This window comes from Canis lupus, chromosome X, assembly GCF_048164855.1.
Source record: "Canis lupus baileyi chromosome X, mCanLup2.hap1, whole genome shotgun sequence".
Taxonomy (NCBI): Eukaryota; Metazoa; Chordata; class Mammalia; order Carnivora; family Canidae; genus Canis; species Canis lupus.
Window position 1 is genome coordinate 111,626,655 of NC_132876.1, and position 9,944 is coordinate 111,636,598.

Below are 9,944 nucleotides of genomic sequence, written 5' to 3' on the forward strand. Positions count from 1 at the left end.
TACCTCATGATTTAAAATGGTTCTCAGGACACCTGGGTGGCTCAGCAGTTGAGCGGCTGCCTTTGGCTCAGGGCGTGGTCCTGGGGCCCCGGGATTGAGGCCCGCATCGGGTTCCCCACATGGAGCCTGCTTCTCCCTCTGCTTGTGTCTCTGCCTCTCTCTCTCTCTGTGTCTCTCATGAATAAATAAAATCTTTTAAAAATAATAAAAAATAAAATGGTTCTCAATCTTAGCTGTACGCTGGAATCACCTAGAAAGTTTTTAAAAATATTGATACTCTGGGGGCTCCTGGGTGGCTTAGTCAGCTAAGTGTCCAACCCTTGATTTTGGCTCAGGTCATGATCTCAGGGTCGTGGGATAGAGCCTTGCATCAGGCTCCACGCTGAGGTGTGGAGTCTGCTTGGGATTCTCTCTTTACCTCTCCTGCTGCCTCTCCCCCATCTCTCTTTCTCTCTCTCTCTCCTCCCCCTCAAAAAATTATTGATACTCCGGTCCCCACTGCCAACCCCACCAAAAAATTCTGGTTTAATTGGTTTATGGGGCAGCCAGGGCATGAGGATTTTTAAAATTTCTCAGAGGTGCCTAACACACAGTCGCAGTCAAGTTTAAGAACCAACCGGAATAAGGAGACTTGATTTAAATGCAGCCACTAATTAGCTATGTGGCCTGAGCAAAAGAAATATTCATTTATCCGATAGGTATTCCCTGACAGTTTGCTGCATGCAAGACCGCGCTCGGAGCCTAATCTCTCCTAGCCTCCAAGATAAGTAAACTGGACTCAACAATTTGCTCATTCATTCAGCAAATAAGTATTGAGCGCCTACTACCTGGCAGGCCCCGTGCTAGGCACAAGATGTGTGGCAGTAAACCAGATGGAGAACCCTCTGTCCTCATGCAGCTGACAGTTCCGTTGAGGGAAGCACCCACATACAAGTAGTGAAAAGTGAAGAGCAGGGGCACCTGGCTGGCTCAGTGGGTAGAGCATATGACTTTGATCTTGAGGTCATATGACTCTTGATCTTGAGGTCATGAGTTCGAGCCCCATGTTGGGTGTGGAGCCTACTTAAAGAAAAAAATATCTTTTAAAAAGGCGAAGAGCAATGTTATATAAAGGATGGGACGGTTGATGAGACGGATGACGAGGGGACAGGCAACCGATGTGGAGGAAGCAATGGACACAGTGGAGAAGGGGGATGGAGAGAGGTCCATGGATTCCAGAAAATAGTCAAGGAGATAACATCTCAAAGACTTGGCGGTGGATGGGATATAGGGAGAGAGAGAGGGAGAAAGAGAGGGAGGAAGAGAGAGAGAGAGAAAGGAAGGAAGAAGGCAGGCCAATTTCTACCTCACAGGATTGATGAGTCATTCACTGGGGCAAAGAATGTGTGAAAAGAACCTCAGCCACCCCCTGGGGTTATGAGGGTCTAGAGGGAAGGTATAGGAGCCTGAGGCAGCAGGAGCCTGAACCAAGCTCCAGACAGAGACCAGGGCAGAGGAAGAGCGTATGGGAAGAAATGGAATGGCTCTCACAGGTGGTTATTTCAACACCTGAACTGGGTCTTTGTGTAACTAAAGGGGAAGCCACTAAAGAGCCTGTTCCCAGAGGCCCAAAGCTGAACCACTTTTAAAAGGGAAAAATGAACAGAAGAGCCAATTGCGATGGTAAACAATGTGAGGTACCAAGTCCACGGTGCAAGAGGGACCTTGCATACCATGGAGGCACTCAGGGAAATAGTTCTCTTCCCCCTTTCGGGGTGTAGACTATGTTGGCTCTGAGAATTCATATCTGTCCTTGGGAGATCCCTGTGTGTGCGTGCGTGCACGCATGTGTGCAGGGGAGAAAGCGGGAGAGAGATCCACAGCTACTGTTGGACAATCCAACAAGGCCAGCGGGTTGATCTTGAGAGACAGTGGACAGAACAGCACCCAATGGGAGGCTGCAGAGGTCCTTGTTGACTCAGACACTCGGGAAGAGAGGTCCTCTGGGAGGAAAGGGATGTATCCTGGGGTGAGAACAGCTCCAGTGGGTGAACATTTCTAAAGGGAGATGCAGAGGTAGAAAAAGGTGGAGACTGCACAGAGAGGAGGAGACATTGAGGCCAGGGACGAGGACAGGAACTGGAGTGCACCTCAGAGAGCGCCCCTGGGAACGCCTAAAGTCCTTAGGGGTCCTGTCACCTTCTTTTCTTCACATGTGGTGTTCCCCCTTTGATGCTCCTCAAACTTTAACACAGGCTGTCAGACCCTCTTAACTGTCTGGCTGTGTTAGGGAGGAAAGTGAGAGTGGGGACTCTCCATTACGCTCAAGAGCTCTCCGAGGGCTTTCTGGGCTTTCCAGAGGGAACCCCGCTTAGGAGGGGAAGGTCCCCTCCAGAGTTCCGGACCTCCACCCGCAGGGAAGTTTGTGGCGCCCCCTGGTGGAGTCGGGAGTAACGCACGACTCGGAGAAGCGGAGTGACAGGTGGACCCCTTGAGGATGGACCAGGGTCCAATCGGCCCCTTTCCCAAATACTGTGGGGATGCAACCCTTAAGAGCGAGATGGAAACTTCCATTTGATTTACAGAAGCAAAACACCAGGCGCAGTGCCTGGTTCAGAGTTGGCACTCAGTAATTGGCAGCCATTACCATGATTATGATGATTATGATTATTGAGATTCAGTTGCTATAGATATCCTGTGGCCTCAAATGATCTGAGAATGGTTCACAGAAGCCCCACAGGCTGCGAGCAAGTAGACTGTAACTCAGAGGGGTTTGAGGGCATCGTCAGTAATCCAGCTCCGAATCCATCCTTAGCCTTTCTTCCCAGCAAGCATACGTTGGCCAACTGATGCTCATGTGGATCACACTTAGCTCAGGAGTATTGGGGCTGTACTTCTTGCTTCAAAAAATTCATCCCTTTCACCATAACCCTTTTGCTGCTGTTTCCTGAAGGGTCACCAGTTGTTCCCGAAGTGGCAAGATGAGTCATGCTAGAGGTGTGAGGAGGCCAAAAGATGCTGCAGGAGGTGAGAGAAACATAGAGCAGAGTAGGCTCAAGGGGTGGGGTGGAAGTGGAGGAGAGAGAAAGACAGGGCCAGTCCGGGCCCCAACAGGAAACAGATGGCACATTCAAAGGAGGATGACTTCAAGAGGATTCTTTTACAGAGGCACTCCTTGCCCAATGGCAGCTTGTGGGAAAATGCCGGCACTCAGGGCAAGCAGCAGTAGAGCTGCTACCACCCCTGGGCCTGCCTTCGGGGATGATGGGAAAGAGGTTATCAGAAAAAGAGAGTCCTGTAGGCTTCCTTGAAGGAAGCAGTGACCTTGGGTCAAGAGACAGAGTCATCCCAAAGAGGGAGCAGCCCAGCAAACACCTGGAACTTGCTGTCCTCCAATCCTCGGATCTACTCCCAGAGCTGTGCATGGTTTGGACCCAGTGGGAAGCCTGGAGGTAAGGGGACCCTGTTGACATAATCCACATAGATCAAGCACCCAGGCCACGGAGCAGGCTGGAGAAGGCAGAATAGGGCAAATAGAGGTACCTGGCACGATAGAGGAGGGGCATCTAAGGATCAGTATCGGCGTTTTCGTGTTTGTTTTCCAGAACACAAGACCACATCCCCATCGGCAGCGGGATAGGCTGAGCATCATTATCCCAGAAACGACAGATGGGTTTCTATTCACCAACCAAACTCTCTCTTTGCTCTTGGAGCAAAAGACAAGGCTCCGTTTGGAAACAGTCGCGTCCAGGAGTAGGAGTAGGAGCAGGAAGAGAAAATCCCCGCAAAGGGATCGCTCTCCCTGCGGCTGCTAAGGGGAGCACAGGGCTCGAGGAAACGTGTCGTGGGGGGACAGGAGCAGGTGCCAGGGGTAGGAGCAGGGGAGAGCAGCAGGGCCCAGAAGGAAACCAGGCATTTGGCAGAGAACAGCACGCAGTGGCCAGTGACTGCGAAGGGTGGCCGGGGTTCCTAAATAAGCTTTGGCCCAGAAAGCCCCGGTGAGGTTGGGTGCAGGGAAGGGCGCCCCGGTGAGATACCCCATTTCTCCTAGCCCAAGGTTCTATTTCCTTCTCTTTTCAGCCAACGTCCTCCCCGAAGTCCTCCAGACCCTCCCCGACCACCGCGCCCGCGCGTTTCCACTTGTCACCAAATGATCAGCCTTCAACGAAATGCTTCTATTTTGGGGGCATTGCCGTCTCTAAAACAAGGCGCAGAGAAGCAGAGGGAGGCAGCGAGGGGCTGCATCTAATCTTCTCTAATATCGCAGTGGGAAGGAGACTGGGGAATGAAAACATAGTCATTTAGAAAATGGTTGATGAGTCACTGATTGGCATCGGGCGGAGAAGAGGAGAAGTCATTACACATTCAGAGTTTGCCTGGTCTTTAAAAATAGGCTCCTCACTCTGCCGGAGGGGGCGCGTGGGCTGCAGAGCCCCAGAGCGTGGCCCAGGGCAGGGGCCTGGCCCTCGGCCGCGCCAGATGCACCTGGGCCCTTGCAAAGCCTCCGGTTTCCAGACGAGGAAAGCCAGCGTCACGCCTCCTCGTTCCTCCTCTACCTCTTTCTTGAGGCCTTAATAATACTTTTGGGGAGACTCCAGCTTCAGGGGACGCAGGCCAAGTCGAAGAGACAGCACTTGGTGTGACCATAATTTTGCCATCCCCCGCATAGCTCCTTTTCCAGGCCCGGGACGACCCAGCTCTCTCTTGATCTCCCCGCTTTTGACCTCTTTGCTGTTGATGAGTTGTTCTGCATTTCAGTTGGAGGGAGCGGCGGGAGGATTAGGCTGTGGCAGATTAGGCTGTGGGGTGATGTTTGCTGGAGGAGGGACATGAAAGTCTCGGGTAAGCAGAGGTTTGCAGATTGCCTGGCAATTTTCTTGCGGCCGGTGTTACAGAAAAACAAACCAAAACCAAAACAAAAACGCCGCCTGCTAAGGTCTCTTTACCTTTGCCCGATCATTCTGGGGCCCAGACGTGCAGATCTGGGCCACCGCGGTGGGGGGAGGGGGGGGGAGCGCCAAGCCCCAAAAGAGCTTGACTGCTTTACAGGGCGAAGGGCAGAGAAGAGAAGCGATCTGGAAGGTAAAGGATGGCAAGGGCCAGGTCAGGCTGAGTCAGAGAGAAAGCCTAGGGACTGTTCGAGAGCCAGCGGGAGGAAGAGAGGCAGCTGCCGGGTTGTGATGACTTGGGGTTTGGGGGAAAGGATGCACGGAAGGAAACCTGGTTGTGTTAGGAAAGGGATTGCTTCTTTCCATTTGGTTGATTCTACAGGAAAAATCTGAATAGTTTTTTTTTTTTTAATTATTCTGGATTGTTGGATTGGTGTTTCTTCTGAATGCAGCACCGAGCTGAGGCAGGCGACAGGGTGGCCTGGATTTATGCAGGTTCCGAGCCGTAGGTACACCCCACCCGTGCGTGTGCTGCCCACCCCCACACACAACTTTTGCAACATACCTGCGACTTTCTGACATTACATTTCGCCTTGTCACTTGCTTCATGAGGTGTCCTTGCTCACACTTGGATAAATTTACCTACGCTAAGTCGAGACAAAAGAGGAAAGTCCAGGGTACCGGGGTGGCTCAGTGGTTGAACGTCTGCCTTTGGCTCAGGTTGTGATCCCGGGGTCCTGGGATCGAGTCCCACATCGGGTTCCCCGCAGGGAGCCTGCCTCTCCCTCTGCCTGTGTCTCTGCCTCTCTCTGTCTTTCATGAATAAATAAATAAAATCTTAAAAAAAAAAAAAAAGAGGAAAGTCTGATGCTGGGTCTAGTTTCAAAAAAGTAGGCAGATCTGTAAGACCCAAATTTATCTCAGCTTGGAATTCTATCCTGAGCATGCAACTTTGTTTATCCAAAATCTTCCCACTTTCAGTCTCATATTCCTCAGCTGGAGGTAAAAGAGAGACTCAGTGGCCTGCTGAAAGCCTGCAGCTACAGTTACGTCTCATACAACGTTGTTTTAAACATCATTGCCTGCACAACAGACATTTTCACTCTCACACGTTTATTCTTCATCAGAATACACAACCTGCATTTTATTTTATTTTTTTTAAGATTTTATTTATTTATTTATTCATGAAAGGCACAGAAAGAGAGAGGCAGAGACACAGGCAGAGGGAGAAGCGGGCTCCATGCAGGGAGCCCGACGCGGGACTAGATCCAGGGTCTCCAGGATCACGCCCTGGGCCGAAGGCAGGCGCCAAACCGCAGAGCCACCCAGGGATCCCCAAAAACCTGCATTTTAACTTACTACACTCGTTTTAGTCCCTTGACATCCCAAAAATGACTTTAAGGCACACACCCAGCTCTTGTCCAACCAAGATGCAACGCCTCAGAAAAAAAAAAAAAGAAAGAAAGAAAAGCAATATAGTTAAAGAATTATGCATCATCATCCAGCAGGATTTATTCCAGGATTTTAAAGTCTCAATAGATGTCTAGGAAGCATCTGATAACACATAATGCCCATTCTTGATAAGAATTCTTAGTTAACTAAGACTCTAAGGGCACTTCCTTAACAAAACAAAGACTATCTCTCATTAGCACTAGCCCATGTCAGGTTAATGTTACCAAACAGACAAACAACAAAAAAGCTTGCAGCATTTCCGTTAAAGCAAGAAAGAAATGAAGAATTCCTGATCTCACCACTGTTGTTCCATTCTTTGTTATTGCTATTGTTGTTGTTTTTGTTGTTGTCATTTCTCCATTCTTGATCAACGCTGCCCTATAGGTTCAAGTCACTGTGATGAGATGTTAAATAGCAGTAAGTGGAAAAACTTATCAACACTCCCGGATGATTTACTTGTTTGCGTGGAGAAACCAAAAGAATCTAATGAAAAACCAATGGGCCAAATAATCAAATTCATTAAGGTGGGCCAGTTAGAAAACAAACACACCAAACACATTTATATCATCTTTTCTAGAAATTAGCAATCTGGTTAGAAAACCTAGTGGGAAAAGATCGCATTTTGAATAATAACATGTTTTTAAAGGTTAGCTGCTGGCTGCCTGGGTGGCTCAGTCAGTTGGGGGTCTGCCTTCAGCTCAGGTCATGATTCCGGGGTCCTGGGATGGAGCCCCACATCCGGCTCCTTACTCAGTGGGGAGCCTGCTTCTCCCTCTCCCAGCTCATTCTCTCTCTCTCTTTCAAATAAATAAATAAAATCTCTAAAAAAATTAATAAAAGTTAGTTGCAATCGGGACAAGGCACTCCACTGCATGTTCATCTCTGACTCCCAGCAACAGAGCCAATGGCTTTATGGAGTATTTACTTTTTCTAAGTGCTGAACTGAGACCGAACTACCTCAAATGCATATTCTGGAGCAAAAAAAAAAAAATTAGCCCTGGGGTCCCTGGGTGGCTCAGCGGTTTAGCGCCTGCCTTCAGCCCAGGGCGTGATCCTGGAGACCCGGGATCGAGTCCCACGTCAGGCTCCCTGCATGGAGACTGCTTCTCCTTCTGCCTGTGTCTCTGCTCCTCTCTCTGTGTCTCTCATATATAAAATCTTTAAAAAAATAAAGTGGCCATTAGGTCTTGGATGGTTTAAAAAAAAATTAGCCCTTCCAACTCATGAATTCATGATATCCCTGCTTAGGATATAAAGTGAATGTATTTCAGCTCATGAAAGCGGGGGCAGGGGGGAGCTGATGCAGAGGAGGGGGGCTGGGCCAAGGCTCACAGAGGCGGTCCCCTTTGCCTGTCCCCACTCAGCCACCCTTTCTGCTGCCCCCCCCCAGGAGGCTGGCCTTCTCAGGGGCACATCATGGGCTCCCTTGCTTCTGGCTGGGCACAGCCAATGGGGAGCACCAGCAGGCGATGGGGGGCGGGAGGAGGGTGAGGCTGGGGTACTTGCTCAGTCTTCTGCAGACTTGCTGCAGGTTCACCAGGCCACAGTCTCGCTGCCTTCTCTAAAGGGCCCCAGCTCTGCCCATGCTCTCTTGTCTTGCCCCCTGCAGGCCTGGCATGATGACAGCTCCCCACAATGGCTGGCCTTGGGCCCCCCACCACCCCGCAGCTGGGGCCTTGAGCCTTCCTCACACCTTCCTCACAGATCCCTTTGCTGTGAGATGTGGATGGCTCAAGTCTGGGAAGCCGACCTGAGCTATTCGGTCATCACAACCACCTTTTCCAATGAGTATCATCACCCCCGTTTGACACGGGAGGAAAGCGCAGCTGAGGGGGCGTGGGCAGCTCTGACACTTGGCCACGCAGCCTGTCCGGTGAACCCGAAGCTGCGTCCCCTTGCTGCTCACCCGTCCCCCCGGTGTAATTCCCCCGAGTAAAATATAATCGTTTAACTCTGGACCACTGTGACCTCACTCCTCAGGTTTCTTTTCTTCAGGCCAAAAGTTCCAGAAGGCCCCATTCTGAGGCAATGGTGGCTTCTGCATCCTTGCTTTTAAAATCTCTTCAACCACCCAGGTTTGGGGACTCAGGAAGAAAGGGAGCCCTCTACTGATCCTGAGGCCTCCATGGAGCTGGCACTGCTGTAGCTGGCTGTGTCCCAGTTGAGGTGATAAAAATAAAGCATCATAAGCCCACACCCACCCGGGAATGACAGGCTCCTGAGGTGATTCCGGAGCTCCTGAACCCACAGGAGGCCTCCTAGGATTTTAGCCAACTAATAATGACTCATGTTGTTCTCTGGCCTTGCGCGGATTTTAAAGGTTTCATGAATGACACTACACTTTATAAGATTGTTTTTCTAGGGGAAGACAAGGATTTACATTTTACTCTTTAGGTGGATGGAGGAAACAACAAATCTTAAATCATTTGATGAAGCTCATTTAACTTTCTCCTGAGGAAAATGTGAGTGATCTTCGTCGTTGATCTAGTGTTTCCTTTTTGCTCTCTTTCTGAGAGGACAATTATTCTTTTACACTCCAATATTTAATTGCTTTTTAAATAAAAATTCTCTTTTTGGCATTTCATAACAGTGAAATAAATTCAAATCCTCGGACGTACCGCGGAAGGAAGTCTAGCCCTGTGGCTAAGAGCTTGAGCTTTGGCGTCAGCAGCCCTGACGCTGACTTCCCAGCTGTGTTATCTTAGGCAAGTTTCCTAACCTCTCTGTGTCACAGGTCCCTCGAGTGTGAAACGGGACCAATGGTGAGTGTTCCCTTCATAGGGTTAATGCCAGAAGTAATGAGCTAATGCATGCAAAACTGTAAACATGGTGCTTGACACAGAGCAAACACTCAATAATTGCCAATTGCTATTCTTACTATGTCGAAGCTTCTCTGATGAGCACTGAGGAGGGTCAAAGAGGAAAGAATCTCGGCATGTGAGCGGATTATACTTTTATAGAGAAAAATGAGCATCAGCAAGTATACTACGGATGGATGGTCTCAGAGAAACACAGAGTGTGACGGCAGTACAGAGGGTGGAGAAACTATTTCCGGCTTTGCATCCTAGGGAAGGATGTGTGACCAAGTGCCATCCGCCTGACCCTGAAGATGGCTGGGATGGTGACAGGTAGAAGGGCAAGGGAATGCTAGGCAGAGCGAACAATGCGGTCAAAGGCCCATGGGAAGGGGACAGTGAATGTTGACGCTCAGCCAGCGCACAGCATGCAGTAGGCACGAGGGGAGACCAAGGCAGTGGAAGAGTGGGGTGCATGGGGGTTGGATGGGCAGGAGAAGACAGGAGGTGGTGGGTGAGCATGTGGCCATGAAAGAAAGCCCAAGATGCAAGGAGGCTGGAGCGGAGGCAACGCCGGGGGTCCTACTCCTGACTTTCTATTCGTTGGGCCACGGGAACTCTGGATTCAGTTTCTTCATTCAGGAATGGGGGGCACCGGCCCAGGTAAGGGCCAAGATCCTTGCCACATGGACCACTGGGAGATACGTGCCTGATGCTTAAGGAATTCACCACCTAGCCGAACGCACAAGGGTTTGTTACCCCTTTCATGTTTTCCTTTCTCCTCTCTTTCTTCTACTCTGGCTCTTCTTTCTCTCTGACTGATCTTCCA

The 9,944-nt window shown here is 50.1% G+C and overlaps 1 non-coding gene across 1 annotated transcript; it reads left to right on the top strand.

Annotated features, from left to right (window-relative positions):
- Positions 1–958: 958 nt before the first annotated feature.
- On the top strand, positions 959–1,053 carry TRNAQ-UUG (transfer RNA glutamine (anticodon UUG)). The gene is made up of 2 exons: positions 959–995; positions 1,018–1,053. It is a non-coding gene; the product is annotated as a tRNA-Gln (tRNA).
- The last annotated feature ends 8,891 nt before the right edge of the window (positions 1,054–9,944 follow it).